The sequence below is a fragment of the Myxine glutinosa genome, unplaced genomic scaffold, assembly GCF_964187855.1.
Source record: "Myxine glutinosa unplaced genomic scaffold, kmMyxGlut1.1 SCAFFOLD_790, whole genome shotgun sequence".
NCBI lineage: Eukaryota > Metazoa > Chordata > Myxini > Myxiniformes > Myxinidae > Myxine > Myxine glutinosa.
The window spans coordinates 118360-139551 of record NW_027616885.1 but is presented as its reverse complement, the minus strand read 5'-3'; the positions used below and the strand labels follow the sequence as shown (position 1 = coordinate 139551).

At 44.2% G+C, this 21192-nt stretch overlaps 1 protein-coding gene across 1 annotated transcript in view; it reads left to right on the top strand.

Moving 5' to 3' along the window:
* Positions 1-721: 721 nt before the first annotated feature.
* Positions 722-21192, top strand: part of LOC137415204 (E3 ubiquitin/ISG15 ligase TRIM25-like) — a 35393-nt gene continuing 14922 nt past the window's right edge. The window contains exon 1 of the mRNA XM_078768970.1: positions 722-834. The gene's annotated coding sequence lies outside the window, so the exon portion shown is untranslated. The remainder of the gene's footprint in view (positions 835-21192) is intronic.

The following is a 21192-nucleotide window of genomic DNA, read 5'->3' as shown; positions in this document are numbered from 1 at the left end:
CAATGTGGGACAGCACTGGCTACAAAGCCAATGCCAATGTATGAGTCTTATACATCAGTAAAATGCAATCTTTCTGATCTGCAGCTTAAGCAGTGGATCTGAACCTATGAAGTTTCTTTCATATCCACAGAACAACTAGTCATGCTCATCTGCTCACACTTTTCGTGGAGAGATATGTACATCCATAAAAGCATGAAAAATGGCTTAAAATTGGCAACAATTTCAAAATGTTCTAGTGGCGGGGCGGGGTGGTGGGGCGTCCCTTATTTTTCCACATTGAAGGTGGCAACCCTAGCCACATCCCCTGCTCCTCCTCCTTCCCCTCCTCCTCCTCCTTCCCCTCCCCTCTCCCCCTCCTCCTCCTACTCCTCCTCCTCTTCCCCACCCCTCTCCTCCTCCTCCTACTTCGCCTCCGCCTCCCCCTCCTCCTCCTCTGCCCCTCCCCTCCTCCTCCTCATGCCCCTCCTCCTCCTGCCCCTCCTTCTCCTCCTCCTCCCCCTCCTCCTCCTCCCTCCTCCGCCTCCCTTCTCCTCCCCCCCTCCTCCCTCCTCCTCCCCCTCCTTCTCTCCCTCCTCCTCCCCCTCCCCTCCCCCTGCTCCTCCCCCCTCCTCCCCCTCCTCCCCCCTCCTCCCCCTCCTCCCCCTCTTCCCCCCTCCACCCCTCCTCCCCCCTCCTGGAGGAGGGAGGAGTGGGACTAGTTATTCTAGTTATGCTGGTTATACACCAAAGCAAACAACAAAAACGAACGGGAAAGACTTATCTTTGAGGAAGTTGGCAGAGGTGAAAATCGCACATCCACTGCTCAGAGACTGGAACCGGTAGTGATGATACCAGGTGAACCTTTCGAACTTCGTTTTAATAAAACTCCCATTGAGTGATGGATCAGATGTTTCACTCATGAAATCTCATTATAATCTCTGTTTCTGTTTTTGTTGACACAAGCACATTGTCACGGGACACCTGGCGCTCTGTTGTGTTACCTGTGTTTGTGATGATCGAGTGCACCTTCTGATGATCTTCTTATCCAGTTTGTCATTTCATTTAATACCCTGAATGATTATTCCGAATTATACCGGGAGCCCAGGGGGGTCAGCCTTGCTGGAAAGTTAACCAATTTTCATGTATATAGCAATGGTCCATGTGCATGTCCATATAAGGAAATGGACGTCTTCCGGGCACATTATGGTGGGTGTGGTCAAAAGGGCCATTAGAAAGGGACCTCAAAATGGAGCTAGATCAACTCTGTGAGTTAACCTGATGAAACCTAGTGGAAAATGTTCGGCGTAGTCCGGGGTATGAATGGCCACTGCCAGACATTTTCAGTGGTGGGGTGTGCCTGCCAGATTAGATAACCGGAACCCCAAAATTGAGCTAGATCAGCTCGTGAGTTAACCCGGTGAAACCTACTGGAGGATGTTCGGCATAGTCCCAGATATCACGAATGACCACTGCCAGACATTTTCAGTCGTGGGGTTTGCCCGCCAGAAACCCCCGAATGCCCCCACACCCAAAATTGAGCTAGATCAGTGTGGTGAAATTGTACCAAAGTTGAACCCAGGTGTGGTGCTCCCTTAAACCGCTGGGCAGTGTCTATAAGACCTCGGACGTCCGTGACTCGTGGCCACTCCTGCGACATTATTATACAATGACATGTAGAATTGAATGGTACTGTAGGGGAATTTGTAGCTGAGAGACTCAGGACTCCAATGACCGGACACAGGTTACAAAAGGTCTAGTTTATTAACTGTATTCACTTCATCCAATTACCAAAATGATACCGCATAATATAATGGATCAGGTTAACTCTTTTCGCTGGTCCTTCTCGTTCATCCGACACTCCCGTTCGGTCAGCGCTTCACGTAGCAAGTCCTGTCGACTCCACGTTTGCTCTAGTTTATATGGACGAACTGGACTTAATCCTCTGTCCGCTGAAACGTTAATCCTTTCTCCGCTGATGCCCCGAGGTCATGCATTGCACCAAATCCTGGCATCAACTCGCTCCCCTCCTGCTGTGATTTCCATTTACACAGTAGGAGGGTGCTCTAGCCTGGGGCCTTGACCAGGTGTTTCAAGAGATTATCATGTTCATGCACATTCTGCTTCGTTACCAGATTTAATCAATGAGTTACCAGGGCCAATCAATACGTTACACTGAGTTACACTTCCACAATTCCCTCATCTTTTTGTTTTTGTTTATATTAACCATTAATCTAAACATCAATATAAGTAAACAATCAATCACTACTAGTAAACATCATTACAAGTATAAGTAAATAATCAATCACTTTGGTAATCAAATTCCCTTAGGCATACACCGTCATCCTGCAAGAATCACAAAACATTTCGTTGGTCATTGACTCCTTCCATATTGTTCAATCTATTGCATTTGCATCACAAATATATTTTCAAAACAACACTTCACCATCACCAAGATACAACAATTTCGCTTCATTTTCAAGTTTTGTAAAGCATCTGCACCATCTGGAAAAAACGTTTGCCTCCACACACATGTTGACTTTGTTTGAAAGGAAGGGCTGATCACTTGTGTTTGAATCCAGGTATGAAACATTTTCTCCTAATGTCTTCATAGCTCCTGCACTACTTCGTGTAGGATTTCGCTGTTGTGGTAACACTGCGGAGTCATAGACTGACCCTTCTCTCCATGTAGCATTCTTGCCACTTTTTGCTGTGAACCATAATGATTCCTTGAACAAGGCCTTCGCCCAGTTGTAGTCAACTTGCCTCCTCCCTCATTATGAGTGGGCAGCAAGTATTGGTGTGACGTTGATTGGCCAGCAAGATGTGGAACAGGGATGCCGGATGCATCCACAATGATGTTGGGACCATGGTGTTCAGGTCATCCATGGTCCATACCAGGCGTGGCCCGCAGAATCGCGCACAGCTGTTGTGAAAAGGCACAGCCATTGGTTTGCAGCTTCATGCTGGCTTCCCGGAAGTTGGTGAAGTAATAACATATGTCCCCGCATTTCACAGAGGTTGCAGGTAAAATGTCGTTGTCCTGCAACTTCTGATGTGATGAATGTTCGAAGCCTTCGAACAAGAGTAAGTGATCGCCTTTCTTTCATATGTTGCAGTGTGATCCAGGCAAATGGTCACATAAATTTCCTTGGTGAAGGTAAGCATTCATCTCCAAGTTACATGGGAGAATGTCTTCATCATTCTTTGAGAAAGAGGGTGTATGCCATGATTAACTTCATTTTTTAGCCACAAATTTTCTTTCTCGAACTTCTTCCCAATTCCGTTAGCAATCCCTCCAAAATGTGATCTCGTCTTATCTTTATGCTCAGTCACATCTGAATCTGCTTTCCGCACACACTGGATCAGATAGGGTACATCTTACCATGAAATCAGCATAATCATGTATATCTTCCGACAGTTTCACATTCAACAATTTGTTGTTTTTTCTTAACACAAAAAGTTATATTCATTTATATGCGTCACACAAATAATATTCAATCAGGTATGTATTTTATTACTAACTAAGAATAGCATTGTATATGATTACAATCACAAACGGGAATACCTAATTCCCAACAACAATTTTCCCAAACCAACAAATTAAGCATAATGTATTATTACCATAATTCCTCTCCACGTTTTCTTTTCCCTCTTTTTTTTCTCCTAACAGTGTGTCACTCGTGGTGATATGAGTTCATTGATATTGTAATTGACACAACTCATAACATTGTCGTTATGCCATTATCTTAATTCTACTGTTTATGTCGCCATAAAAGTCTTCCTTTTCTGGTTCCACATTTCTTTCCTCATTTGTCACTTCATGCGTTATCATCGTGTTGTTGGTTACCTTATTCAAACACACCGTCACTAAGGCTTTCAAGCAAGCCACCACTAAAACAATTGCCAATATAACTACTAAACCAACAAACAAGTCTGCTACTCCTTGTATATATTCATACCTATGACATAGTTATATGTCGATGACATTTAACATTATATACCAAACTAACAAGCTCCCTAAAAGGTAAATAAAGAAAATCCCTTAATATGTAACATAATCAGATTATTTGTCTTACCCTGATCCCCCTATCTCCCGGGGTTGAACTCAATCCCCTGATCATGAGTGTAGTTGTGATACATTTTTCACTCATGCTGTATTAATATCAGCAGGTAATTGTATGTCATGTAGGCAAATAAATGTCACTATTCCAAGTAGGAATATCACATGTTGAAAATGTAATGTTTATCAATGCAAGGGGTGTTAAAATGTAATTCAAATGACTGTAAATCACTACTATCATTTATCTACCACTGAATGTTCTGCTGGGCTGCTAGGTGCAGCCTCATTTTCTGTGGGATCGTCCACCTTAGCCCCATGTGCTTGTTTGCAATGAGGGGCATGAATCCAACTTTCTATTTTGGGTCCATCTTTTTTCCTATTCTTATCAATCTCCTATGGTTTATCATTTCGTTCCAAGATATCGCAACCAAAGGTTTTAACCAAAGCTCTACCAAACTATTTCCAATTTGAACAAAAATGCCAGTGAAACAATGATTCGAAGAATTAACTTCAAGGGGTCAATAAATTTATTCTATAGCCAGATCTAATTTTCCCATCCAATAGTTTGCCTTGCCACATGTCATATTATAACACCTTAATAAACCTTCGAAAAAATGTTTCCCATCTCAACAAATTTCCTTTTTTACAAATAGCCATGTGTAACTTACGTATTTAACTACAATTTCCTCTCAATTTGTTTGGCCTAACTGGCCGTAAAAGTGGCTGCCAGCATGCAGTACCGTTTTTTATCTACCAAGGAAGTGTTCCACACAAGACCTCTACCAAAATGTTGTTTGTAAAAAACAAATCTGGGATTTCTGATTACATGGATGCACACTCTCAGGACATTTTCAGGCTGCTGTTAACAATCCACTACGATGACTTAATTCCTTTACCCACAATCAAATAATTAGTACAAATTGAGGATATTATCCCTATCACATTCTTTTATAGATTCATTATGTTGGATCTAATTTTTCCCAATAATTTTCCACTGCTGTAAGGCGGAACAATAGCTCTCATAAGTCTTAGTAATATCGTACTTAATTTGCCCAGCAGAGAATAATTCATTTACTATCCTTTCTCATCTGTTAACCAGTGACTTTGTTTAAACTCCAGAACTGAAAACCCACAATAGTTCAAACCAGCAAAATTTTCTTTACTATTTTCCCATATCATCTATGCCTAAAACACATCCATACATACAGCACAATTTATATGCTGATAAAATTCAAGTTTATATATATAAAATCCCTGAGCAGAGTATTCTGGGAAGTCAGTGTAAGACCTCTCCCAAATTTGGATGATTTTGTACTTCCTCATTTCCTTTTATGAAGCTCATATCCATAAATAGATGTTATTCTCATATACATTCTATCAAAAAATGGAATCCCAAAATTACTCACAATTTTACTATTAATTAATGGCTGCTCATAACCCAGCACATCAAATTTTTTTATATTCCATTTCCCTTGACAAAAGAGATAATGTTCATAATCAAATTATATTTCTATTTTATTTTACGGATTCTCTGGATATTCAATCCCATCCACATATCCCAATCCCATCCACATAAAACTATCCATTTCCAGACAGGCACACTGTCGGTGTCAACAATCTTGTAAGATTGATACACAAAAACACACACACACATGCATTATGCATATTTGTTTGCGTTGGAACCATTATTTACAGATCAGATGGGTGTCAATTTTATTTCAATTTCATAAAATTTGTCAATCAAATTCAAAATGCTTATAGACAAATAAACCAAAAGTCCATTCTTAGAAAACCCTCATGATGTCACATTGAAATTACCCTTTCAGTCTTCACAATAATCTATCCAAATTTTGACTACACACCCATTTGCATGTCAGTCGACCATTGACCTATCAATCGTGCGGAACAATAGTCCGAAATTCCCACCTGATCATCATGTGCCTCTTGTCACTTGGTTTGCCAAAAAATTGCAACGCAATTGTTCCAAACTTTGTAAATTTAAAATTGCTGTGCCCAAAATAGAAGATCCAATTTTGGCATTTGATCAATTAATTATTAATTTGTTAACAAGCAAAAAAGAAAAAATGAATCATTCTTGCTCTGAAAACTTTTCAGACACAAGAATCATCGACAGTTATTCATGTTTGTCCAGTAATCGAATCTGTTGAGGCCAATCATCATTTGGGATTTGCAGCAATGAAGGCCTAATCATTGTCTGAGGTACCGGTAAGCACTGGTACCCTTGATCTTGGTTTGCCCCATGACCTTGTCTTCCTGTTGACATACGGACATCTTCTTCTCCAATGTCCCATCTTTCCACACTCGAAACACCGGTTTCTGTCGTTGTCTGATCTGTGCACCTGTGCACTTGTATTGCTGGGCTGCATCTCTACATCCCTGAGTTGCCACTGCAATCTCTCGTTATCTCCTGAAACACGAAAAAATTCTCTGTACCGTCCTTTTTGGGGAGACAACTGGAAATCAGATGGGACAACTGTGACTTTCATTCCTAATTTCGAGGGCAGTTGTGCATTTGTCTCCTCCACTGTATCCTGTATCCTTTTTATTTTAAGTTCTAGTTCCGTTATCCGTTCTTGCTGTTCCCGTTGTCTGGATTCACCATCCCAAAGATGGAATGCAAGCCAGTCTACCGTTAGATTCTGTCTCTTCCTGGCTTTCAATCTTTGTTCCAATCTTTCCAATCGACTTCGCTCAAATGTACCATCTCTTGGAAACGCCTCATCATGTCCCTTTGTCCACAAATACCAATTCTCGACCTGCCTTATAGCTTCTGCACCATAACGGTCGTACATATGATGTGTACAAGTACCTTTTTTTGGAATCTCTGGTTGTCCTTGTGTATTCTTGCAGGCTCCATTTCCCATTCTGCCTTTTATCAAAGTAGCGTTGGATGTGTTGTAGTTTGTTCCTCTAAAGCTTCACTCGTACCTCCAGGAAGGGTCTCTCCACCTGTTCGCACGGTGATTTCCAGAGAATCTCCCTCAGCCGTGGCTTTTGCACAATCCAATCTCACAGATCAGTATTTGCAGATGAGCCGGAGGGTCAGTATGAAATGGGTGAATCCTCAGGTGTCCGCTCTGTTGACGGGGAAATCACACAATGGTAACCGCACATATATATCTGTATATAAACTCACCACCTTGCTCAATATTCCCAGGTTGTCTCCACATTGTTAATATCACGCAAAGATATCAAAGCTTCTTTCTTGAGACCGCATTTTCATCAATCAAACAATCAATATATTCAATTCAATTTATTCAGTTCAATTTATTCAGTTAAATTTATTCAATTAAATTCAATCAATTAGATTTAATCAATCAGATTCAATCAATCAACAATTCAATCAATTATTCAATTTCAATTAATTCATCAATATTCATCAATAAATCAAATTAATCATTTTGGATGTCTCCTTGCATAAGCCCTTTCCCCAATGATGTCAGGACAGGTCCATCCATTGACTGAGATCGAATTTCATCGGTCGTCACCTCGGATTCGTACCTCATGTCAATTGATGAATCGCCGTCCTGTCCTAGGGTCATATCTGACATATTTTCCCATTTTGCCTGGTCTCCACAAATTTTTCTTTGCAACCACTAAAGGCAACTCATCCTTCATTCGTGAGACAGCCAAAATGGATGCCAGATATTAAAGTTCTTTGGGAAAAATATCTCATCATTTTTCTTTTAATAGTACCCAAAATCTCTTGGCAATATAAATTTCGTAAAACTCCTGAAATGGGACTGTCAAATTCCTTCAATCATGCTAAATTTTGAAACTCCATCGCTTGTAATACCCAATTTATCCCATAGGGCTTGAAAGTTCTTTCCCAAGTTCATGCAGCATTCTGCATTTGAACCCTATGATATCATTCATAATAATCATCATGATTTTATAGTCATGGTCCTATCATAATCATCTATTTAAACGAACATTTCCTTTATCACCACAGCTATGTGGTATAATCAACAATAGAATAAAACTGTACATAGCAACAGGCTACCTCATGGCCACTTAGTATACCTATTGACAATAAGTCATAACAATATCGAATAATCATTGAACAATTCAAAAATCGCTTCCACTGCTCTAGCCGCAGCATCCGTGATATTTGTTTGCTCATTCCCTATTCCTGATTCGTCATCAAGGATCTCCATCATCACACAGCGTACTTAATTCCGCATTTTAATGAGAATTCAACAGGAATTTACGACTCAAAGGAAAAAGAACGAGCAGACCTTTTGCAGGATGATCGTTACAAAATCGTTACATATATTAAAGTATTTATAATGTCGACAAATCATATCTTAATTCTTGCAAGATTTGGTTCTTTGAATAAATCACAGCACCGGGAGAACCAGCTCCAAAAATGGATCTTTGTGTTTATTCAGCACCCTAGTAATTGGTTCTTTGTGTACTAATTACACAGCACCCAGGCCCCGCTCATATGGATCTTTGTGCAGCGCTGCACAGCACCTGAGCAAAAGGGGTTTCATCTACATTTTCCTATCCGGCGTACCATCCGTGATATTTGTTTGCTCATTCACTATTCCTGATTCGTCATCAAGGATCTCCATCATCACACAGCGTACTTAATTCCGCATTTTAATGAGAGTTCAACAGGAATTTACGACTCAAAGGAAAAGAACGAGCAGACATTTTGCAGGACGATAACTGGAATTAGTCGTGAAAATATATCCAAATACCCAAAAATACACACCCACACAAATAAACAACATTTATTCCGTTTAACAGAACAAACATTTCCTCTATCATGACATGCATGTCTTCAAAATTATATGACCAAGAGAAAAGTAAAACTAATTAAAACTGTGGGCAGTGATAATCCGGGGACCATACCGCTCCATCCTGATTGGACGAGTGCGTGCTAGAGTCGTTAACAACGACAGTCCAGATCCGAGTGTTCAAAATTTCAACTCAATCGATCGAAAAATGAACGCAGGGATGCATTTTAAAGGTGCAGTGGCACTAACTGAGTTGCCACGAATATGGCCACGAAATTGCCAATATGGCCAATATGACAAAATATTTTCCTTAATCAATTGGCTCATAGCATAACCAATCTGTAAGTATTTCATCCGAAGATGTATCTCTGAGGACTTTTAATTAAATAAGTCATTTATAAATCAACGAGTTAATTTATTAAATGATTAATCAATAAATCAATATTTTCCTTGACAGCCACATCACTTGGTCAGTGTCATGTCCAAATATCAGCTTCCTTACTCAAAAGGTGCCTGAGTTAATGTAATGTAATTACTGTAATAAGATTACTGCAATTACTGTAATGATTACTGTAATTACTGTAATTACCGGAACTGTAATTACTGTAATTACCCCAGGTAATTACTGTAATGTAATTACTGTAATTTAATAAGAAATGTAATTAATTAAATGAGTACTTCATTAATCGCTCATAATGAAATAATTCCTTAATTTTCATTCGATTCACTTTACATTCGACTGGGATTTATATATCCGTCAACTATTTTATTCAATCACTACATTTTATTCAACATAGGCCAAAGTCCACAACAATTTGAAAAATCCTTCATTTTCATTCGATTCACTTTACATTCGACTGGGATTTATATATCCGTCAACTATTTTATTCAATCACTACATTTTATTCAACATAGGCCAAAGTCCACAACAATTTGAAAAATCCTTCATTTTCATTCGATTCACTTTACATTCGACTGGGATTTATATATCCGTCAACTATTTTATTCAATCACTACATTTTATTCAACATAGGCCAAAGTCCACAACAATTTGAAAAATCCTTCATTTTCATTCGATTCACTTTACATTCGACTGGGATTTATATATCCGTCAACTATTTTATTCAATCACTACATTTTATTCAACATAGGCCAAAGTCCACAACAATTTGAAAAATCCTTAATTTTCATTCGATTCACTTTACATTCGACTGGGATTTATATATCCGTCAACTATTTTATTCAATCACTACATTTTATTCAACATAGGCCAAAGTCCACAACAATTTGAAAAATCCTTCATTTTCATTCGATTCACTTTACATTCGACTGGGATTTATATATCCGTCAACTATTTTATTCAATCACTACATTTTATTCAACATAGGCCAAAGTCCACAACAATTTGAAAAATCCTTCATTTTCATTCGATTCACTTTACATTCGACTGGGATTTATATATTAATTCTGGACCGGCATTAGGTGGGATTGTCTGTCATGAATTTATTTGTTGATCGAACGAGTTTTAATTTGTCTAAATCCGACCAGTCGTTTCGAAAGATATAAGCCTTTTTGTCGCAGTACCATATTGGAAATATATATATATATAAATATAATTCCCTTTCCCGGTTCCCTGTCGCTCGCCGAGCGCCGAGCAAGTCAAGTGCTTCGAACAAGTGCAAAAAAAAAAAAAAGTACCCCATACGTGTACGGGTGGGTAAACGAGTGTACCGGCCTTACACGTCCTGGAAGCAAACGGTCGCAAGGTGCACACTTGCTCCGTTTGCTTCCAGGTCACAGTAAGACCCTTAATGACCAGCGCAAAAATACGTATTTACAGAAATCATTTAGAAAAAAAAACGAATAAATTGCTACAGTCGTTTATCGAAATCCCATTCGTGATGGCTCACGCCACCTATATCGCGGCATCGGTGCGCAAAGAAGCCCCAGACCACCTGCTCCCCCATGTATGTACCCATAACTTCCAAGTTCGTAAATCATATTGGACCAAACAAGACACACTCACCTTTTAAAGAAGACTTGTTTGTGTGTACAATTGATGTCAGCGGTGCCTCCAGATTGTAGGGGAATTTGTAGCTGAGAGACTCAGGACTCCAATGACCGGACACAGGTTACAAAAGGTCTAGTTTATTAACTGTATTCACTTCATCCAATTACCAAAATGATACCGCATAATATAATGGATCAGGTTAACTCTTTTCGCTGGTCCTTCTCGTTCATCCGACACTCCCGTTCGGTCAGCGCTTCACGTAGCAAGTCCTGTCGACTCCACGTTTGCTCTAGTTTATATGGACGAACTGGACTTAATCCTCTGTCCGCTGAAACGTTAATCCTTTCTCCGCTGATGCCCCGAGGTCATGCATTGCACCAAATCCTGGCATCAACTCGCTCCCCTCCTGCTGTGATTTCCATTTACACAGTAGGAGGGTGCTCTAGCCTGGGGCCTTGACCAGGTGTTTCAAGAGATTATCATGTTCATGCACATTCTGCTTCGTTACCAGATTTAATCAATGAGTTACCAGGGCCAATCAATACGTTACACTGAGTTACACTTCCACAGTACGTACCCACCTATATTCTAGGTTTGCTTGCATTGACTGATATATTCAATCTTTCTCATATGATGCCTAGATCCTGACATGTATGTTGCATGATGTACTTTACAGGATGATGTAAAGATCTGATTGAGATTAAACCATACATATGGAACACGTTGTGGATCTGGTTGATTTCCACAACACTTAATCTCAATCAAGATCTTCGGGAATGGTGGGACACGAGTCTGGCGATGGCCGGATGAACGCTGATCTCAGACGAGCGTTTCCCGATGTTCTCCATGCTCCTGCACGGCCCACCTCGGAGAAGAATTACCAGCTGAGGGCCCATCGAGCTAGCTCCAGCCACGGAGCTCCGATGACTCTCGCTGCCGGTCTACCTCGACGGGACCGGATGCACAAGCATTTTGCCGAACCGCGCCGTCAAAGCGCGAACTGCTCTCCTGGGGCCCGAACGCCGGAGCGGGCGTGACGGACTCCGGCAAGGCGCCTGGTGAAGGAGGCTACTGGGAAACGTCCTGCGGCCACAACCCCGTCGGAACGACGGACCCGCTTGGAGCCGACGGTACAAGTCTAGCCTTGGTTGCTCGAAACGCTAACGGCTCCGTCCGAGAGAATCATCCTAGATTTGCGTGCCTCGGCCCGAGATGAGATTCCCATGCGAGTGATCACGACTCCCATGTCGGCCATGCCTCTACACGGCCGGCACACTCCGACCACTCGCTGTTCGGTGGAATCGCCTCCTCCGCGCGGGCCGGCACACTCCGACCACTTGCTGCTCGGTGGAATCGCCTCCTCCATGCGGATCGCGCACTGCTTGTCGGGATCACGCCGTGCCTCACACGGCCGGCTCACCCTGACCACTCGCTGCTCGGTGGAATCGCCTCCTCCACGTGGATCGCGCACTGCTCGTCGGAATCACACCGTGCCTCACACGGCCGGCTCACTCCGGCTGCTCGGTGGAAACACCTCCTCCCCGCGAATCCACTCGCTGCTCGGTGGAACCACCTCCTCCGCGCGTATCGCGCACTGCTCGTCGGAAACACGCCGTGCCTCACATGGCTGGCTCACTCCGGCTGCTCGGTGGAATCACCTCCTCCGCGTGAATCGTGCACTGCACCCATCGCGTGCACTACTCTGGGAGGCCGACGATTCCGATCGCTGCTCGGAATCACCTCCTCGCCACGAAGCCGCACGTTGCTCCCTTTGCGGGCCCTACTCTGCGAGGCCGGCGATTCCTATCGCTGCTCGCCGGAATCTGCTAGGCCGGCGATTCCTGTCGCTGCTCACCGGAATCACCTCCTCACGCACGAATCACGCGCTGCACCATCGCTGGATGGAATCCTCACTAGGCACGACGCGCCAGTCGCGCGCGTCGCATCTTCGCTGGATGGACCCCTTCTTCACGCGAAGCGCATGCGATTCCCCTCGCTGGCACTACTCTGTGGCCCCGTTGCTGCTGGTCGGAATCCCACCTACGCATGGCTTCTCAGCGAGGCCGGCGAACACCGCTGCCCGGACTCGCCTCAACGCGTGAGGCTCGTTTGGCTCCACTCGGGGACTCGCCATAGCACGGATGTCCGGCTTGTCGGCGCCGTCATCTCGGTCCTGATTAACGGACAGGCCGCGAGCCTCGTCTGGCGGCTGCTTCTAAGGAAGTCGAGCATGGTCTTCCTAAACTTTCATCTTCTTACGCTGTCATAACCTTAATAAACAATCTTAAAGGGTTCTAAGGGGTTCACGGCACTCGGGCACTACAGGGGGATTTGTGAAATGTGAATTGTGTTGGCGTGATGTATCGTATCATGCTAGATACCATTGATAACTACCGCACTGCTGCCGCTATTCCCCGCTTCAACCCCGGACAAACCCGGCCCGAAAGCCATCGAACGAGACGCTACTTCAGGACGTGCAAATTATTGCGGCCCAGCATGCTCGCCCACTCGTCTCAGCATGCCACGCTGGCTCAACAGGCCGAGGACGACTTTCGGTTTCGCCAACGAACCCGCACGCGCCCGAACCAATTGATGACGTCACCGACTAATCACGCGTTTGCCCTATGGCGTCATTAACGTAATTGCGTGCTTCACGCGATCTCATCATCGGGGATTCGTCTACATTTCCATGTACCTTGGTAAACTACGTACCAAATGTCCTTTACGTAAACGACGTAAACTATGTATCGCGGCGCTACCTCGAGGTCGCGCGCCCGCGCCATTAGGCAGTACACGGTGACCTCGTGAAATGGTGACATTGAGCGTAGCGCCCGACTCTCTTGTCTCCTGCGCAAGTAACGGGGGCACCATACTGCCTGCTCGCCCTTGACTCTGGGCTTGTTGTTTATCAGACAGAGCTCTTGGCTCGTATCCACGCACATTTCGAGACTGCGAGACGCCTCGTCTGATTCCATTTTCCCTCTGCCCAGACTGACTGTGACTCCGACTGACCCAGACTGTGAAGGTCGTCTGACTTCGGTATGCAGTGCGCAGCTGCAACCTCGGTGGGGGGGGGGGGGGGGGGGGGGATCCCAGGAGGTTGGGCAATCCATCCGCGATCCGGATGCCGTTCGGTATAACGACTCCCACCTCGCCCCTTGTGGGGACCCAGGATGACGTCCATGGATGTCTTTGTGTCTTTGAGTGAGTCTTTGAGTCCATGGATGGTCGATCCATCCGCGATCCGGCCGGATCTGAGCCATTCAATGAAGGCGTTGAATGGATGGATCGGTCGGACATCCGTGGATGGCCAATCCATCCGGGACATCTAGCATGACAATCATCTAGACAATCCATGACATCCGGGACGTCTAGCATGACAATCATCTAGACATCTAGACAATCCATCCGGGACAACGCTGAGACAAACAAGGTTTGTCCAGCCGGGACTTTCTCTCGGTTTGTGAATGGGACAATTCAATTCGCTTTGAGTGGGACAATCCTTCCATCCGGGGCATCCTCTCGGTAGCCGGTATAGCCGATCTTCTCCTTCCTCCGAGCGCTGTACAGCAGGACAGGATTGCCATATGCATCCTGGAGGTTCTGCGCGCTTCGCTGGAGAGGCGCGTTTCGGCCGTTTTTGTCGTCCATCCGGGACGTTCTCTCGGCAGCCGGTAAAGCCGATCTTCTCCGATCCTCCGAGCGCTGTACTGCAGGACGGGATTGCCGTATGCATCGCGGAGGTTCTGCACGCTTCGCTGGGGAGGTGCGTTTCGGTCGTTTTGTGCGTCGTCGTAATCAGCCATGCCGGTCGTCCAGGCAGCCTTCAGAGGCCGCTCGTGTCTCGTGCGAAGGATCACTGCCAACGGTAGATTCACGTGCCGAAGCAAGAGTTTGTAATGCGTATGAGCTGCCGTCAGAGGACGCTCGAGTCTCGTGATTCAACAGGGCCGCTGCCGGTGTCGAGTAACTCTCGTTATGGCTCTCATCGATTCTCTCCCTCGGCAATTCCATGACATGGACCTAACATGGATCGACCATGCACCCTTGGGAGCCTAGGCCGGTACAGACCTACTGTAATGGACTTACTGTAATGGCCTCCTGTCATGTAACCTTACTTACAGTTACAGCTTACTGGAAAGAGGCTTACTGATTTACACATGTGTTGCATTGCGACGAATGGACATTCGCTCTTCGACAAGGTACAACGTATCCTATCTAGCTACTGTGCCGACGACCCCGCTGTAAGACTAGACTATTGTGACCCACGTGACCGTCCCTCCCTTCGCCTGATACACCCCTGCCTGAAGCAGTGAAGGCACTGAGGTGCCCCTCCGACACCTGCCTCCAGCGGCTACTCCGAAGCAGGGGGACTCCGGGCTTGGGGATGTCATACCCGGTAGTTTCCGACCCTGTGTTGGCAGGGTAATTTCGCCACCCTGACCGCTATGGATGGACCGACTGACTTTATAGGGAAATATGTCTTTAACACCCCAATAATAATATGATGACTTCCTCAATCCATTAATGCTGATGCGCACTCACTTCCTGCCGAGCAGCAGTATAGTTCTAACGGTGGGAAGAATGTGGTGAAATTGTACCAAAGTTGAACCCAGGTGTGGTGCTCCCTTAAACCGCTGGGCGGTGTCTATAAGACCTCGGACGTCCGCGACTCGAGGCCACTTTATTATACAACATTTATTATACAACCTGCGACATTATTATACAATGACATGTAGAATTGAATGGTACGTACCCGCCTATATTCTAAGTTTGCTTGCATTGACTGATATATTCAATCTTTCTCATATGATGCCTAGATCCTGGCATGTATGTTGCATGATGTACTTTACAGGATGATGTAAAGATCTGATTGAGATTAAACCATACATATGGAACACGTTGTGGATCTGGTTGATTTCCACAACAATCAGCTGTTAAGTTAACCCGGTGAAACCTACAGGAAATAGTTCGGCAGAGTCCATGGTATCACGAATGACCACTGCCAGACATTTTCAGTGGTGGGATATGCCCGCCAGAAACCCCCGAATGCCCCCACCCCCAAAATTGAAATAGATCAGCTAGTAAGTTAACCCGGTGAAACCTACAGGAAATAGTTCGGCAGAGTCCATGGTATCACGAATGACCACTCCCAGACATTTTCAGTGGTGGGATATGCCCGCCAGAAACCCCCGAATGCCCCTACCCCCAAAATTGAAATAGATCAGCTAGTAAGTTTACCCGGTGAAACCTGCATGAAATGGTTTGGCATAGTCCAAGGTATCATGAATGGCCAGTGCCAGACATATTCACTGGTGGGGTGTGCCTGCCAGACACCCCTGAATGCCACCACCCCAAAATTGAGCGAGATCAGCTTGTGATTTAACCTGATGAGAATAACATTGAGAATAAAATACAATGGAATAACAGCATCATAACTTTTGAAAATCAGATGTTTTATTTCAAGTCATGGGAAAAGAAGGGGTTTCTAAGGTGTAACACGTCATTTGTCGTGGGTGTTGTAAAGACGCTGACGTTATCTGTTAAATGTAATACATTGCCGAAACATTTATTTCCCTTTAAGTTCGTAAAATTCCGAGATTATGGTTTGATAAATTGCATACTTTATGAAACAGGTAGGGATTAATCAGGGAAACAATTTATAGAAATGTCAACTGCAGTCAATGCTATCAATGTTTTAAACATGAAAACAAAACACTTCTACTCATTGATTGTAGAGAGAAAAAAAAAGCAGATAGAACCTGATGTATTTCATCTTTGGCAACAACGATGAGCTGTGGTACTAAAACACAAAGATGAGCTGTGGTACTAAAACGCATGCCAGAGCTCTTTTGCACGAGTTGAAATCTGAACTGATTTTTTTTTAAACAGTAAACCAAACGAAAGGAATGGCAGACGCCAGGTAGAAAGATTGTTTGACATGCCACGGTACAGTGTTCGATTTCATTTGTCTGTACATTTATGTTTTGTAATGTGATTACTGATTACATATGATGAAACAATAAAGTCCTTCAAATGAGGCAAAGAAAGAAAAAAATAATGAATGACCACTTGACATTTTCTGTGGTGGAGTATGCCTGCCAGACACCTGGAACCCCCTCGCCAACTCCAAAATACAGAACTAGATCTGAGCTCATGAGTTACCAATCCCGATGAAAGTTGCTGAAAATGTTCAGCATAACACGGCACTGCATAGCCAACATGAATGACCACAAGCAGATGCCAGCCATTCATTCAAACAAATTCAAATTCTGTAGAGTGGTCTCCTATCAGTAATCCCCGTCTTCCTCCTCTGATTCTGAGTCTTCACTCCAGGCTTCGCCATCTGAATCGTTCAATAATCCATCAATACTTTCTACTTCCAACTCCGACTCGCTGTCACCTTCGACCTCCATGTCCTCTGCGTTGTTACTGCCATTCACAAACAAACTGTCTGGTATGGCTGGCCCTTCAAACCAGGTTGTCTTCAGGATATTGTCATTCACAGACCATCCATAATCGGTTGATGACAAACCGTCCCCAGGAGATGCTGTCAAGGCATGTGTCCACAATGCTGTTACATACTGCGTTCATCGAATCTTCATGTCAAGGGTCCGACGAGAAGGTGGCAGCAGCGCACAGTCGATCCGTTTGATGTTTGCTAATGGATTCTCCTGAATGTCAATGAAAGGCATGATTAGAGATGTTGTAAGGTATTCTAATTTTATAATGATGATCATATTCTCAGTTTCTCGTGCCTTAATTACCTGATCAACTTTGCCAGGAATTTGCATCAGTTTGTTGTACCCCCCCCCCCCCACCGAGGTTGCAGCTTCATTGACATCTCGAGTCTTGCTTCGTCCGTACATATGGCTTTTGCCACAGAAAATGCAAGTTCCTTTCAACATGCCCTGCTGATCAGACTTGGGAAGGACACTGCAGCGTCTTGTTCGGATCGAAGCCTTTTTGGCAGTTGGTTCATCAGGTGGCAGGGGTTCTTTCGGACGCTTCACTGCTGTGTGATGCTTATGACAGGAAGGGTGATAGCTGACAGTAGATTCGTGATCAATGCTTACCAAAATCTTGTGTGTGACCTCAAAGTATTTGTCAGATTTCAAATTTTTACGCAAGGCAGCAGCATTCTTTACTGTTGTCCATGTCCTGTCACTGAACTTTATCAGCTTGCCGTCCTCTTCTGTGCACTTGTAACAGATATAGCAGCTTGAAACACCCTCAGCATCATTGTTTTGGAATAAAAATAGGGTCCGTTAATGTGGAGTAAAAATTAAATGGTCCAGGGACCATATGATCACATGTGGATATAACTGTCAGCTAGGCAACCGCATAATGTTGGAATCGATATTCTGTGCAAATAAATTGACCTGTAACCTTTGATCTAATAACCCCAAATCTAATCATGTTGCCTCTTCTTCCAAGTGCATACAGGTAAAACGTTTGACGAAAATCCTTTCAACGGTTCTTAAGACATCGCGATAACGAGACTCGGACGGACGGACAACCAGAAAACATAAATTTGTGGCGGAGGCATAATGACGTTTGACATTTGGTTATGGGAATTCCGAATTTCACCTCTGTCCTTGGTTACAAAATTATGCTAACTCAGTAGACATTTTGAGAGGAGATTTCTCTGGTGGCTTGGTGAGTGGTATGAAAGGACAAAATGTCAATTTAGTGCTTTGTGCAAATTCAGTGCTTTAGTGCTTTAGTGCTTTAGTGCTTCAAGTCAGTGCTTTAGAATGTGCAAATTAAGTTTCATTACCCTTACCTCTTGATTGACAATAGTGGATGAACGATTTGATCCTTGGGCTGACTCTCCCAAACATTGCTCTTCTGAAGTCACACATGTTTCTTCTGGATCCATCCTCCTGGGTGATTCTTCCGAACCTTGCTCTTCTGCAGTCATCCTCCTGGCTGACGTCGATAATCCAAAGCTGAAAGAATAGAATAATGCATTGTATTAAAAAATCCCCAGAGCCACACTTTTGCTAACACCCATTATAAAAAGAAATGACTACAGTAATATTAAATATTAATTGAGAGGAATCAAAACTGACATTTATCGTAGTATGGGCATTAGCTTACCTTGAGGGAAATGGTTCATTAACATGTACAAGAATGATCATAATGGTCCAGTCAGACACGAAAAATATATGCCTTCATTTAACTCGATCAAGAAAAGAGTATACATTCATTGTTTCCCTTTGAAATTAATGACCATAGACCGAAGCATAGAGGCTCCACTTGTAGTATATAGTGTGAGTAACCTTGGCTGCATAAGGTTCATTGAAATATCTATATCAGTCGATAAAGTAGGCCTAATTAATGGACAAGTGGCCCTCCATATGATGGATGGACAGCATCAGCAGGAGGGTGAGGGTTAGGTGACTCCTATGCAGTTTGTGATTAGGCCTCGACGCTATTCTGGTAACATACCCATACCTGATGGATTCAAAGGGATGTAAATGTACCTGTACCGCTTTGCATCATCATAAACACACTGATTTTGAGTATAGTTACAAAGGAGAGACTTCTCTTAAATCTTTAAAGTTTTAAAGCTTGATTAATGAGATAATATGTGGCAGCATGATATCTATGGGGAGCAATTTAAGTAACAAAACTTACCTCAGAATGCGTCGAATATCTTCTTGGATGTGTTGATGACTCTGATCCTCAATAAAATAAGTTGGGTTGCAGTGCAAAGAGAACTTGACTACCTGATTCCTATTTTAAAACTGACACATATACCGGTAAAAGTGTCACAAAACGTAATACATGTAAAGTAACACGCCTGGCACCTTAATGTTGTCTAGGTTCAGGCTTGGTCAAATACATGCTATATTGATAATTGTGAGTAAATTGCAATGCCACAGAATCAAGAGATACATTGGGCTTTTTCTCAGAATTCCGTCTGGCTCGATGGAGGGCAGGCATTTTGGGGTGTCTGGCAGGCACACTCCGCCACTGAAAATTCATGATACACGGAGTTATGCTGAACATTTTCCAGGAGGTTTCATTAGCATAACTCACGAGCTGATCTAGCTCAATTTTGGGTGTGGGGGAATTTGGGGGTGTCTGTAGGACACACCCCACCACTGAAAATGTCTGGCAGTGATCATTCCTGGGACTTGGGACTATGTCAAACATTTTCCAGTAAGTTTTACCGGGTTAACTCATGAGCTGATCTCACTCAATTTTGGGAGTGGGGGCATTCGGGGCATCTGGCGGGCAAAACCCACCACTGAAAATGTCTGGCAGTGACCATTCATGATATCTGGGACTATACCGAACGTTTTCCAATAGGTTTCACCGGGTTAACTCACGAGTTGATCTCGCTCAATTTTGGGAATCCCGGTTATGTAATCTGGCAGGCACACCCCACCACTGAAAATGTCTGGCAGTGGTCATACATGATATTTGGGACTATGCCGAACATTTTCCATTAGGTTTCATCAGGTTAACTCACAGAGCTGATCTAGCTCAATTTTTGGTTCCCTTTCGAATGGCCCTTCTGACCACACTGTTACGTGGTCCCCTCGGTGAATACCTGGTCTCGGTGACCCCCGGACAATGAGAGGAACTTCGCCAGAAAGCTGTATTATATATGCGCTTTCGCCGCGCACTCCATATGAATTTCACCCAAGAGACAACTGATGTTCAAGGATATATTTCAATGGTAATGATACCATACAATTTCAATGACACAACCACGGAGATTTTCCCCGAGCAATCAACAATACACAACCATCACCAATTCCCAATTCACAATCAATTCCCTATGATTAAGATGGCCATCTTATACATGTGTGTCCCGGTGAGTACTCACGACACCCTTTTGGTCTCGGTCCCGCACAATGTCTCTGGGCCCCTCCTGACCAAGATGATGGTCGCCGTCGCCGCACTCGGGCGGTTGAACGAACCCCGGGTGGACGTGTTTCCACCGGGCAGGTATCGTACCAGGCACCATGGCTGCAGCCCCTCGTGGCCATGCGAAGCGGATACGGTAGAGCAAGCCAAACCCCACGCCGCTTGCAAGGCGCGTTAGGCCCCAACGTGCGACCCGCACGCGTCTGTTTGGACGGTGCCGCGAACGATGCCAGACGCGGGGTCGATGCACGGCCCCACGTCAACTTGACGTCTCCACCGGGCAGGTACACATCCCGGTAATTCCTCTCGCCAGACAGGCTTCGGAACGCCGCTGTTCCACGCAGCGCAAGGTCGATCCCACCTTTTTGTCGGAGCGGGGCGAGGAAGAAGAATACTCATCCTTTTTTCCTCGTGTCTTTTCCTCTTCCGTTTCCGGTCACTTCCGTTTCCGGCCACTTGTTCAGAAGGGCTCCTGACCCTCCAACCACAAC